The sequence below is a fragment of the Anser brachyrhynchus genome (assembly GCF_964034855.1).
Source record: "Anser brachyrhynchus genome assembly, chromosome: 1".
Lineage (NCBI taxonomy): Eukaryota > Metazoa > Chordata > Aves > Anseriformes > Anatidae > Anser > Anser brachyrhynchus.
The window spans coordinates 40,503,904-40,518,668 of NC_137694.1; positions in this window are offsets into that span (position 1 = coordinate 40,503,904).

Genomic DNA, 14,765 nt, shown 5'->3' on the forward strand with positions numbered 1-14,765 from the left:
TTTTTTCCTGTCAGCGTGTCATACACATGGCAGTATGTGAGCATGGTCTGTGATCAGTGAAAGGGAAGGGGTAGCTCTGGGAAGGCCTAACCAACTTCTAAAAACGTAGGTATTTCTAGGAAGGGCCATTAGGTCACATCTGTACTAAATCCAAACCTTGTTTGTACCTTCAAGCACAAGCTCAACTCTTTTTTTGTACTCTTTTCACACAAGTACCTCTCGGAAAAAGGATTTAAATAAAGGGGCAGTCCTGCCTTTCATCAATGTAGCATGACACATCTACTTGTAGACAGAATATTGATGTAGCCTTTTAGAACCAGCCCAGCCAGCCCAGCACTGCCATTTGCCTGGGAGCACAGCAGGCTGATCTGCTGGGCTCTCAGCAAAGCCAGGTTCAGCTACTCGAGCTCAGGGATGCCAGGAGGAGACAAAGCCAAGGGGGCTGAGATGAGTAATTCTGGGCTCCTGCAAATCCAGCAAGAGCTGGTTCCTGTGCCACTGCCAGATAGATAAACAACATCAAAGTTTCTCTTTCCATGGCACAATTCAGTCTCCTGAGAGAAGTGACTTATCCTTGTTTGTTTCAATGATATTGCCAAAGCATTCAAAACCCCATGTTTACAGATATCATATACAGCATAGCAGAAATCAGAAACGATTTCCTATAACTCATTTAGATTCCTTGTCCATTCCTCAGACAGTGAGCTTTTAATTCTTGGTTTACTCTAACACATTTCTTTCTCCTGCACTTCCCTCCAGTCCATAGCCTGATTTAAAGATAGACTTTGTATAGTCTGTTCAGCAATTCAGTTTTTCTTTGTTGTTCAGATACAGTACAGTTTGCAATTTTTGAGGGAACTGACCAACAGCAATACCCTGAGCAGTATGGGATCTCCAGATCTATCACTGCCTTGAGTTCACAGACATTCTTTCAAAATGAAAAGTCTGACATTCTCTCTTGGACATTAGCTCTTCAGCTTCTCTTTTTCTTTCCTTTTTTCTTCTCTGAAAAGAGAATAGATTGGAAAAAGTTCCGCCTAGTTTTAGTCAATTAACCTGAATGAGCAAGGTAAGATCTTCATTGCCATAGATTTCCCTTACAGGTCATGGGCTGGGACAGGCCTTCCTATAAGGCAAGTCAGTGGCTCATCAGTTGGCTAAGCTTCCAGATTGTTCCACCGTCTGTTGAGGAAACAGCATCTCTGAGGTATCAGTGATGAAGTAATTTCTAAAGGACTTCAAAGAGTGTGACTGAACACTGTGCCATGCGTAGCTGGAATTTATAAGAGGAGACAGAAGAGAAAATGGGTGCATTATGATGTTTTTGAACAGTGGGAAACTACATGGACTGCAGAACTCTAAGCATATAATCTTGTAGAATTTATCTTTGAGCAGCTAGACTATGAAAAAGGCTGAGTAGCACCTAGAGTTGTGTCAGATGAATGCTATGAAGGCCCCTCCCTGCCCAAACCAGTAGAGATTCACTGGACCAAGAGCTGCCAATCATTCTGCAGACGGTGCTGAAAAATTCACTGTGAATGTGCTGAACAATTCACTGTGACAGTACCAAAGATGTTTTAAAAACATCTTCTCAAGGAACTCCAGGGAAAACTGCACACATTTTCTTAGTGTTGATATCCTCGGGAATTAAGGAGGTTATCAAAATCCCAGAAAACTTCTTCCCAATCCTCTTCCACAGGCAGTTGGGTCAGAAGTCAAAGCAGAGGAGACAACTTGCAAAGGCACAGAGGGCATGAATTTCTTCTTCTGACCAAATAAGCCACCTTTGTGGCACAGTCGTTGCATGTATTTGCATTGACATGTATGCCTAATGAATAATTTTGCCTAACAGTTTCTCAGACAAGAGTAGCTTAGAATGTAATAAACTTGTTTTCCTGTGAGTAATACAATAAATAAAAGCATTTGGAAGTTATAATATAGATATATTCTAGGCAACACAGGCCCACAGCCCTTCCCCAGATATCAACTTGGTATTCCTGTTAGTGTTATATCACCAAAATATGAGGAAGAAAAGGCATCCATATTACGTACATAGAAGTCACATTCTATTTTTGGTGTTACATTGAGGTAAGTCAGGAGTCAACCCAGTGAAGAAAACTGAGTGCTCTCAGATACACTGTTATTAACCTGAAAGCAGAGCACAGCCCTGGAAATGCAGTTATATAACATCTGAAGAGGAGATGCTGGTGGAACAAATGATCTCTAAAATGTTACTAGTTAATTAAGCAGAAGTCAAAGCCCAAACCTAGATCTCATTGCTGCGTATTAATTTAGTAAAACACATTATTCATACTTCAGATGTTACCTTTTCATTTGGGAAAAGCAGGTATGTCCATAAGAAAATAGTGTCTTGCTTTCACTTGCTTATTTTAAATTATAAATCCTTAAGGCAGTGAAGAAAACTGTATAGCTAATAAACATTTGAAACCAAGGGGAAAAACATCACAACATATCGCCAATATTTTTAGTTCCCCATGAATGATTTACATTCCCCTGCACTATTCCAGATCTTCAAAAGAACATGTCAAAAGAGGAGCATGGTGCACTCGGTTCATGTAAAGTTAAATTTGCTGCAAAAAGTCCAAGACCCAGTTCTCATTTCCAATGTCAGACGCACACTTGCAGTCTGCCTTTGAAAAGTTTGTGAGGATATGGGGAGGTGTTCAGACTCCATGATGACATGTCTATTGGAAAACACCTGTTCAGATGCTCTGCAGAGCACTATGACAAAACCCAGGTCTCCAGGTGAGACTGGAACGAACGGGTGTTGTCCCACATTGACCAGAGCAATAGGGATGCGGCAGTTCTCAAGCCCCCTTTGCCTTACCTCAGGGGAACTCAGTTTCTATCATCAGCGGACTGGCACACTACCCCAAACGAGGGGATGGTTAGCTCCCCACTCTCCCAAAGAAAGATGGAGCTGCTGGTTTCCAGGTCAGTTTGGGCAATCCCTGTTAGTAAGTTTTACAAGCAATAGTAACAATTTCCCCCCCTACCTACTTATTTATTTATTTATTTTTATTGTGGCTTTCCTTACTGGAGCAGACTGAGAACACCAAGTAGCCAAATCCTGTCTTTATATATCCAAAGCGAGGACAACTGAGATTCAGTAATATGTCCAAAATCACTCAGTACATTGTAGAGTTTCACTCCAAAGAACTCAGTCAAGAGCATACCCATGACTTGCCCTTGATGTGTCCTCCCCTGTTGTTGTGTAGCTTGAGACATTCACCAGAGGATCATTCCTCATTACAGTTAACACAGAGCAGTGGGTCTGGAACCCACAAGAGAGTATCTAAATGCACCAGGAATATGTAGTGACAAGGACATGGGCATGCCAGATTTCGCAGACTCCATACAGCAAGAATATTTGATTACAACAGTGTTTGACATTACTTAGTACTTCAATTTGATTATTTGTGTTCTTCTTTTTCCCAGTCTTGATTCAGACACTGAAGAGCTGGAGGTAACCTCCAAACATTGTGCATTTAAATTACAAAAATAACAGGCATCATCATCTTTTCTATCCTGCTGTGAGCTCAGAGATACTCTGCTTCCACAGATGGCCTGCCAGGAGTAAGCGAGCTCCCTCAGCCCAGCTTGGAAGTGAGAGTTTTCCTTCTGCCATGTACAGTGGCTCTGTGGAACATTTTCTATGCGTGCACATATGTGTCTGTGTTTATGCATAAAATGTGTATCGTAAATATAAATAATCCAGTATAATCCTCAGCCCTTATTTGTGGCTGCAGGAATTTAACATATAACTGCTGAAAATGGAAGGAGAACGTGATGATCTGAGAACAAATATATTATTTAATACTAATAAATATACTGAAAAATAGCTTTATATTCAACACAGCTTTATGTATTGAAGACACTTTCCTTCTCAGTTTTTACCAACAGGGAATATTTTTCTTATTTGCAGTTAAATGAAAGTCCCTCATTCTCTTTAGAAAATTGTTGCATAAAATGACAAGATAACATGAGTTATGCTGACTTTTCTTGTAGTCTGACTCTCATGCTAGAAGGCTTAGTTACAGTGACATTTAAGACATCAAATTTACTGTCTGTTGAAAGAATTTTGGTTAGAGTCCATTCAGCAAGGAAGAACTCACAACTGATGCCACTTCTAATTAAAAGATAAAATGCTGCCAGTGGAGAGAGATCTTAACATTGCTGTGTCACTAGAGAAACAAAAACAGTCCAGCTGTTTTTAAAGTTACTCATGAAAAAGTTTTCCTGTTATTTTCTTATGTTTCAGGATTTTTTAAGAAAGAAAATATTTTCAGGAAATTCAGTGAATTTGACTAATAGACCTAAGGACTTTGCTGTCACGGTTATCTTCTCTTTCATCTATAACCACTGCTTCAACAGCATGCAGTTCTTCATCACACTCCACTATTAGGTTTAACCTTTGCTGGCATTTCCGATGAAAGCAGAACTAGGGCAAGGACTGCAGATCTGGAGCTCCTTCCCATGATTCCATCTTTTTTTTTTTTCTTTTTTTTTTTATAACTATCAGTAAAAAGTAGTAACTAACACAACTGTACAACAGTGATTTAGATGATATAAACCCCTGAACACAGGCATATGCCTTGAACACACCAGCATGTTATACTGAGTTATGGAAAAAAGTAACAGAGGACATTTAGATTGGTGTTACTCATGTTGTTTTTGCTGTTCTTGCTTTTAATAAGTGATGAATATATATATATATTTGCTTTCAGTATCTGGTCAGTTACTCATGGCAGTTTCCAAGGGCTGATGCACCTTCTAAACTGATGTATGTCATTATGCATTACATTGCCTTAACAGAAGATCTCACAGCTTGTGTGAAATGGGATAGTTTGTCTCCCTTATGTTGCAGAGCTGCAGTCAGCCTGTGAACTCCAAATCTCACTGTAAGACCGTGGACTACCTCTGCATCTTTACGAATGTTCTTGAGCAAATCTATAATATGCTTTTATTAAACTGATATCCCTTCCAGAATTTGACCTTTCCTTTAGTTAGGGCTTATCCTCCTGTTCTACCAGGTATTTTCTGCTCCTGTATAAAAAATAAGTTCCCACATTTACTCATCTTCAGTTGCAAAGAATTGGTCACATACTTAATTGTTTCTGCTATCTAAGATCTCTTCCTGAGAAATGAACTATCCAGAAGGATGTTGTCAACCATACTGCCAAGGAATTTCCAAGCTATGGCCCCTGACAGATTTGTTAAGAGCATAAATTCTTGGTGTGGGAAGAGAGGATGTGGAGCAAATTTGAAGTGATAAAGAAGCAGGCTTTTTTCCATTAACTGCAAAATAACCTTATTTCAATACAAATGATAAACCATGAGCTTTGATCATACCATTGTGTTTCTGTGTGAGAAAAATGAGGAAAAATATTAAATGAGGTTTGTTTCTGGAACAGGCTGCCCAGAGCAGCTGTGGATGCCCCATCCCTGGAAGTAGATGATATTTAAAATTCCTTCCAATCCAAACCATTCTGTTTCTATAACTTCTTCTGATTCTATAAACACAATTCAAAAAAGTAAACCAAATCTTTACATCATAAATTAGGGCTGAGACTTTCTAACATAAGTTCAGTCCAGAGTTTCTCAATGTGGTAGTAGGATTTTGTTTCAGAAACAGCACTGAGACATGATATTTCTCTAAGCCTTTTATTTTGCCAGATTCTGACTGAGCAAACAATGATCCCTGTCACTTGCAAAGTAAGAATGTAATGTTGCATTTCCAGTTGAATGATTCAGTACCATGCCAAATTGAGACCACAGTAATGTCACACATTAACACCTACAGGGAACTTGACTACAGAAATTTGTTTCACTTTTTTACCAAGGACAGTTTGGGACAGTTAGATTTATGAAGCCATAATAAAATATTGACCACATCAGTGGTAGAATTACATTCATTTCACTTTCATGCTCTTTCTTTTTTTTTTAGTGCTGTTCAAAACGTCTTCTTATATATTTCCACATAGCTGTAAAAGAAACATACTGTCTTAAATTAATGATTTATAATGTAGTTTATAATATTCTCATAATTTCATATTATAGTAATATGTTTCCTCAGAGTTTTTACTCTGGATACTTACTCTCAGGATAAATAAAGGTTACATTTTGTTTTTCTCTCTCCTACCTGAAACTTATAAGTAATTCACTTCCAAAAGCCCATCTATAGCATCCAGGGAAATGTTCACTCCATGGTGACCCTATCCCCTGCTGGATTCTCTTCCCTGCTTTTTCACTTTGTTGCAATGTTTGCCCTCCAGGGACAGGAATTTGTTGTTTGCTCTCTGCTGAACGTTGACACAAGGCATTCAGCAGGCATTCAGAATGAATTCAAAGAGAGACACAAACACGCAGAGAATGTTTCAAATGTCTTCATTATTATAGAAGACTAATAAACATGCTGTCTTAGCCTCAGACCTGGCATGAGGGTGGACTGTGGTTAGGGAAATGTACAAGCATTACTTTACAAAGTGCAAATACCGAGAAAGCTGTGGGTTTTTTTTCTGCTATTAGTGCTTTGGGGAAAGAGATATAGGTTCTGTAGCTCTATAATAATGTGCAGAATAGTTTCATTCAACTTTTTATTTTATGCCGGTTGTTTATGAGATATGTGCTGGAAGACATTATTTTCCCTATCATCACCTAGTGCTTCTGAGTGCCTTGCTTTTGAGGAGAAAGAAGACCCCTGTTTGTTCTGTGCAAATCCTTCAGTTTGAAGGAAAGCAGTCTCAGCCTGCATCACTTTGTATTTGACCTGTCTGTGAACCAGCCACAATGTACCTTAATTTTTGTGCCTGTTTTTGAAGTGTGCTGTGAATATTTGCTTTTACTGTACCTGCACTTATTATCATGTTGCCTCTCAACATGCAAGTCAAGTTCAAACCTTTGGAGCAGACCTTAGGGCAAGCCAGCCGCTGATGCTCACACATTTCCCCAGCTGAATGAATCTTCAGTTCTGTTCACCATAAAGCATTTTCAGCTCATTGAAATGCATAATGCAGGAAAGTTCAGCAATGAACAGAGTTTGAGGGGGAAAATGGTGTTGAGGTTTTATATAATTGCTGGGTTGAGAAATAACTATCTTCCCTAACATCAGCCTTGTCCCTACTCTGGACAGACCCTTGCCCTCAGCTGTGTGGACAGAACAGAGCAGAACAACTTAGTGGGACCTCACCCCAGCTCCATCACCAGGAGACCCACTGGAGTTTTCTGTACATGTAACTGTGAGTGCCCCTTTCCTTGGAGCCATACCATACCTTGATACAAACAAATTACATGTGTTACTTCTAGAAACACTACTTGTGTTATTAGGTAAACTACTCTGAAAATATGGATATGAGTGCTGGCAGTGAGATGAAGATTTGACTGAGTATGAATACATCGCTTTTGCTTCATCTAACTGCAAAAAAAAATATACATTAAATTTAAATGTAAGATACAGGGATTCAATTTGTCACAGAAACAGGGGAGGTCAGAAAAGAATGGCAAATGTGATGACCTACAACCTCACACACAAAATAGGGTTGGGTTTCCATCAAAATGAAGTGTCCTGCACTGGAAAATAGTATCCAGCATGCATGCTCAGACATGGTTTTATTTATATATATATTAATATATACATATATATTATTATTATTTTGGGGGGGGGGAGTATTTCTGGGCGTAATTCATTTTACATATAAATCAACAGATTATTCACTAGTTTCATCTCTGATCAGCTTTTAGAAATATCTTTTGTGAAGTGTCATGCTGAAGGCTTGAAAAGGTCTCTTCAAACTACACCTGACAGATTTTAGGCATCCAAATAAGAGCCTCTCTGAATCTTGTGGATTCAGAGAGCTGCACAGCTCCATCCCTTCAGGCAGGTGTTTCTGCTCTTTCCAGCTGAAATGAAGACAGATGGAATTTGACAGTGTTTCCCCTTCAGTCGCGTCCTAAGGAAAATTAGCTAGCCTTCTTTTAGTTGATGCATGCACAAATGACAAACAATCGCCAGCTAGGGGTATTTTCCCATGCTAAATCCAGAGATCTGACAGAAAACACTTCTAAAACAAAAGCAATAATAAGGAAGCAAATTTTCATCGGCCTGTGAAATTGGAATGTTTTGTAAGAATGTCTGCAATTTTTATCTTCCTTATTAATGGCAGATGCAAAGTTAATCATGCTATTGGTACAAATGATGAAGTTAATAACAGGGAGCCCATAGGGCCTTATTGCTAATATTGCTGTGCCTCAGCTATGTTTGAGCTAGACAATAAAAGAGCTTAATTGCAACTGCATAAACGGTGAGTGAGTTCACAAAGCTGTAGCATGTGGATGAAATGAGTGAGTTATTCAAGGACCTTCCTAGAGCAAGTCCAACTGTCTCAAGGATTCCAGGAGCTTATAGGAAGAGTGCTACTGGGGAAAATGTCACAGAAATCAATCAGAAAAATCAGGGAGCAAAGTTTGTCGGTAATACTTCTATGCCCAAGAAATCCACCACTTGTAATATTTATATTACATATATTTAATATTTAAATTAGTGTAGTGTAATGGAAAATGTATATTCAGACTGGCTTAAGAGACTGCTAATATAACTTTCATGCCAGTCCTTCCACTGCCACAGTACCTAGTAACACCATCTTCTTCTAGCTGCACTTAAAGAATAATATACCCCCCACAGAGTTTCTCTCCTGACCTCCAGCAGTGAATAAAGGAGTTTATATTCCTTTCCATACTCCTGAGTTTGGGAGCATTTGTAGCACATCTGTTTGCTTTTACTCTTGTCCTCATGTATTTCTCTCTCCAATTTCTTTAGCCCACATCAAAGGAAAACAGCAATTCAGCCCTATTATCGCAAATGTCTATTGATATAAGGTCCTTGGGGATGAACCTTGCAAGCACAATGACGCTATCTCCTTTCAGCTCTGCTTTCTGAGGTCTAAGGGCAGACCTCAGATTGAGAGCAGAATGCAGCTTTGCACAAGTATTTTAGTGTGACAGTTTATCACCATATGACTATTAAAAAGAAAACAGTCTAAAGCCAACCCCCAACAAAATAAAACCCATCAAGGATATTTGTCTTTCTTTTTTTCATTCTAGTTTGCCACATTTTATTTATTTATTTATTTTTATTTAAATGCCTTTAAGTTCAAAACAAGATTAAAAAAAAAAATCATACAGGTACATTTCACAAGTCCATCAATATCAGTACTGAGGGTAGACTCCCTATGCATCAAAAAATTGAGTCAGAACAAGACTAATAGTTTACTGCTTGCATGGATTTCAGACACCCCACTGAATGTCCTGAATTCACAGCAGTATTTCCAGGCCTTCAAAAAACTAAAACACCATCTACAGTTGTACAGATCTTTCTCTTCATTAGAAGTTGAGTTGTTAATAACTTGCAAGATCCAAATGTCATTAGAAATCCATTGAATGGATGGTTTCTTACCACATTGTATAAAAATCACTCCTTTAAGAGAGAAGACTTTCAGCTTGCCCACCCCCTTCCACATAATTTTAGTGCAGTATATGCTGGAACCATTGGTTATGGAGTGAGATCGTTACAAAGGTAATTTCTTTCTGCAGCATGACTCAAAGCTATAATAAAACTTTTATTGGATCAATACCTGCTCAAGTATTGAAAGTAGTCGTAAATTTTCATGGCATTAACAGAATTCAGTAATTTGTCACTCAAATGGTTCCAGACGAACAGGGCCTATAAAACTCTATTTGACAGCTACTAAAGCTATTGAAATAACACAGGTAATTTGAAAAAAATGGTTGGGTAGTTATGTTTCAAACTGTAATTTGTACATCAGTAAGATCAGAGAATAACTTTCTGCAAAAGACTGACAGGCTCGTTTCCTGACTGCCACATTGCCCCATAGTCCTGTTCCTCTGTGGATTAAATTCAAGCAAAAACGCTCTGCTGCTGGACGAAATACAATGTTCTCTGCTTTCTTTGAAACTTTTATGGCTGTTAGCCTTCCAAAAAGTGGAAGTTTTGACCATCAATGAGATTGTCTCTCCTTCTCAGGAAAAAGCTAAGGGAGAGAAAATATCAAGCAGGTTTTCCCTGTTTGCTTTGTGAGTGTTGTGGTGGGATACTCTTGAGCTTCTCATCTGCTTTTGTCTTAGGCCTTTACATAAAATTGTGATTTAACAATCAACAACGAAACAGTATAAAAACAAACAAGTTTTATTTACTTTAAAATGCTTACCTTTAGATCTACAACATTTTCTTTTATGAGTCTTTTTTCTTTAGGTTTTGTTGCTGTTTTTGTGGTTGTTTCTGTTGTTGTCGTTGTTGTTTATTTGTAATAAGAAAAATAGAGATGATGCCATGGAAGGAAGAATTATCAAAAAAACCTTCCACCAGTATCTAATTAACTTATTCAAGTAAGCTGTTTTTTTTGTTTGTTTGTTTGTTTTGTTTTGTTTTGTTTTGCTTTACCTGAGTAAATACATTTCTTTAACTGCAGGCAATTGTAAAATTTGTTCATTTTAAAAAATACTGATAATTATTTCTGGATTATTTGATATCTTTTTTTTTTCATAAATTTTTTTAAAAAGTCTTTTTTGGTTTTTTTTGTTTGTTTGTTTGTTTGGTTTGTTTTGTTTTGCTTTAAATGATCATGTTACTTCAGGCTTCTGTTACGCTTTAAGCCTTTCCCTGGCAGAATAGACACCAGAGGGAAACACGACTGAACACATAATCTGTTACCAGAAGGTTTTGTGAAACTGTCATTTGTCTTCATGTCGAAGCAGGAAGACCAGCACGGGAGCCCATTTTGTAACATGGCTTCTATTAGCACCATTGGTGTGAACACGGCCAATAATCAAATTCATCCTTGAACACACACAAACAAAAAAAAGACAATATGACCTTGGCTCTCCAGCTCAGCAAGCCTGATCTGCATCAGCCCTCCAGAGCATCACATTGAACTCTTGTACCACATCACACAGGCTGCATCCCCTGATGCCAGTCTGTCATCAATTTTCCTCACCCTTGATATCTACAGAGCAGAAGGTTAATCAAGGCATTGTCCCAGCAACACCATCTGCCACAATGGCTCTGGAAGCCATCGATCCATCACTGTGCTCTGGACCAACACCCATTTGCCCCAGTATCGTGGGGCTTTATAGAGAGTTTATGCCACTGTTACTTGCTACTAATGCCTCAGTCCTCATGATAAAAGAAATACATGCTACCTTTATTCAGGTTGAATTTTTAATTATTTTCCACTCTAAAATACATGCATATGACAACAAAATCTTTACATGTGTGGGGGATCTCATGTTTCAAAATGGCAGGGAGACAGGAACATGATCTGTATAAGCTTTGCTCTGGTACTTGCGGACTAATGTCAGGACTACAAAGCAAAAGATGTTCTCAAAAGTTATATTAGTTATCCGAGCCCAAAGACCCGTGGATGATCTCAAAGGGCTTTCTGTACAATCTAGATTGAAACAATATTCTAAATCTTACACATGACCTCAGATGAATGTGAAATTAACTGTGAAAGATGAATAATTTATGTTAGTATCTCTTTTTATTTATAGAAACAAAAAATCATAGAAGAATAAATTTGCTTGATTTACTAAGCAACTCTGCATGAATTAAAGCTACTCTGTCGGTAATATTAAGGAAACAAGTTTAACCAGAGAGAATGACCATTTTCCTACCACTAGCATAACAAATAATCTCCAGTAAAATAAGGGATGAGGTTTTCTCTCATCTTTTCAGATCTTTTCAAAATACCATTTCCTTTAACAGATATTTTTCCCACTCTGTTCTCCAAAGTACATTTCTACTGTTTTTGAAAATGTAATTCAATTATCATGAATCACTGTTTTTGTTAAAATGATACTTGTATCAAGTGTATTTCTTTGCATCTAGCATTTTGAACACTGATTTATTAAACTCTCTGGATCTACAAATAAAATTAATTTGAAAACATTAAAAATCAATATTTAAAAAGTTTCTGAGATTCATTCTAATATGTATGCTCAGGGAACATATTCTTATAGTTGCATCTGAGATGGGCGTCTTTAAATCTTTTCAATATATTTCATGATTTTTAATTAAATGAGAAGACAACCATTTAAGGACAGAACATTAGACTAATTCCTAATACAATGCACTGAAGCATATGAATATAAATATGCTGTACTGATTCTTGCCTTACAACAACTCTTAGCAATAGAAATAAAAGTATTAAGCAAACATATAAGTAATACTCAGTTACTGAAAGTATCTCTCCTTCATCCCCATTTCTACTGCCCTTAAAAGAACAACATAACAGATATTTACAGAGCACCAAGAGTTAGTTTAACTAAGACTAAAAAACTATTAAGTGTACCTTCAAACAGCTGTATAAAGATGAACTCCACAAATAAGCACACATCTGAAAACAAGTTATTTAATGCTTGAGAAGAATCTTGCTTGAGAAGGATCTTGCCTACCACGTTGATTCATGTGAAAACAATTAAGACTTCAAGTATTATCTTCAGGTTAACATAATATTACTCTAGCGAAAATAAAAAATAACATTCTCAAGTTAATCTCATATTCAGAGAAGGTACACAAAGTATTTTTCAAAGATAAGTTTAGGAGTTAAGATACCTCGTCATAGTGCTGTAAAAATCAATGACAGAAAAAAAAAATATATATATATATATATATATATTTACCAAATATTACAGTTCTTTTCTTTCTCTACCTATTCTAGGCTTTAAAACCCAGAATATATGACATGCCTATGAGATCACACCAATGTATATGGAACTATACTGTAAAATACAGAATGAGTGGTTCCCCTCCTCCAGGCCAACCCCTTCCCTTAAGAACAGAAGATAGAGCACCAGTAAAGGACGCAGAGACATTTCTGGGTGTCATGTCAATTTGTAACATGCCCTGAAAAATTTTAGCTCTGTTTCAGTTCCAAAGTGGTCAAAGAAAAGTGTCTGTTTGTGGGTGTGTTTGTTTTCTTTTTCTTAAATGGTTATTGCTCAGTGTGATCAGCTTTTTTTTGAATATGAATTCCTTCCATAACAGATTTGTATTCCGATCCTCTGCTGTAAGATGTGTAAGCAGAGTTCAAGAGGTCCCTGCAGCTTCTGGTTTTGAGAAGGCTCATATGTATTTTTTGCTTTCTTGCAGTGAGATATATTAGAGCCAGGAGACTGTGACTACCTCAGAGTTGCCTACCAGATTACCAGCTGCTGACAGGAAGATGCAGCGCATGGCTCTCCCCAAGCACAGGGTTCTCTCCCAGGCAAGATACCTGCAGCCCAGCTGTCCAGGAGCTGCCATCCCACAGGCTGTGCCAGGCACCAGCTAGCCAAGTGCTCTTTGGCCCAGTCCAAAGCCATTTCAGGGAGCATGACAGATGTTAAACTATGGACAGGCACAGGCCAGAACTGGTCCATGTGTTGGCCCAGTTTCATTACATTAGACACAGCATCTGTGCCATCCATACCCCCATGACAAAATATTTTTTGGTCTGTGTGTGTTAATAACCCTCCCCCTGCACCTAATGCTGGTGTGCTCACTGCTATACCTCCTACAGTCCAATACAGGATTTTCTTCTAGTTGCAGGATATTTGGTAGGACTGGGTGACTACATGCACCAGGGCTGCAGTGAAGCACAAGGGCTTGGGTGGGAGTGAGGAGATTACGACTGACAAGCAAAGGAAGGAAGAAAAGGGGACAATGCCCAAGAGCAAGGGTTGAGTGACTGTGAAAAAAAGCAAAAGGTCACAGAAAGGAAAGGAATGAATTGAAAAAGAAAGCAAAGAGGACCAAAAAGAATTTTAAAAAATGGGGAGAAGGCGGCTCAGGGGGAATGAGTCGTAAATAAGGCAAGCCTTAAAGCAGGACAGGATAAAAATAATATGTTCAAAAGGCCTGGACCTGCAGAACTTTACTGAGCTGAATTTAGTATTTCCAGTCCCTGAGGTGGGAATAGCCCTGGTTAAGAGAGGAAGTGAGACGTGGTGAGTTCGCCTGTGCTGCTATTCAGATAGATGGTGCTGGCTACATCACTCTGTATTCCTTTTTAGGATTACTGCTGAGCCCTTAAATTCAGCAAAATGCCATTCTTCTCATCCATAGCCAGAAAAGGCCAACAGCAGTGTAAGCAGTGTGCTTTGCTGCATGAAAGCATCACACAAAAACTGAGATCCTGTGCTCAGAGGGAAGACATTACAGGGTGGCAGCACAGAACCCGCTTTTAAACCACTCGCTGTACTGCTCCCCTGGCCAACCCCATCGATGCAGACTGGTGTCCCTGGTGAACAAGCTGCAAGGACAACAGCCCACTGGTTTTCATAGGGCCACGTGATTTCTGCATGAAATTATGTGTTACTTACTCTTTCCTGAGCTTCAAGAAGTAGGTAACAATATGAAGTGGGGCTTTCCTTCTGATACACCATACACAGAGTTTCAGTACATGCAAATTCACAGGTTATTCCTCAGTTAGAACTAAATCAAGGATTTATTGCTGTTATGCCCTCATCTAATGCTTTCACTTCCTGCATTGCTCACTTGAGTTTCTGACTAATTACCAAAACTGGCTGCAGGCATGAGTGCTTTAACACAACCTGATTAACCAGTCAAAAAGGATATAATGATTTCTCACTAAAGTGAACTTTTCTAATTGGGCTCATGGTCTTTTTTCTCCACGTGATGTGTCATGAAAAAATATCTAATCAGTTTAAAACCCTTCCTTATTGAATAG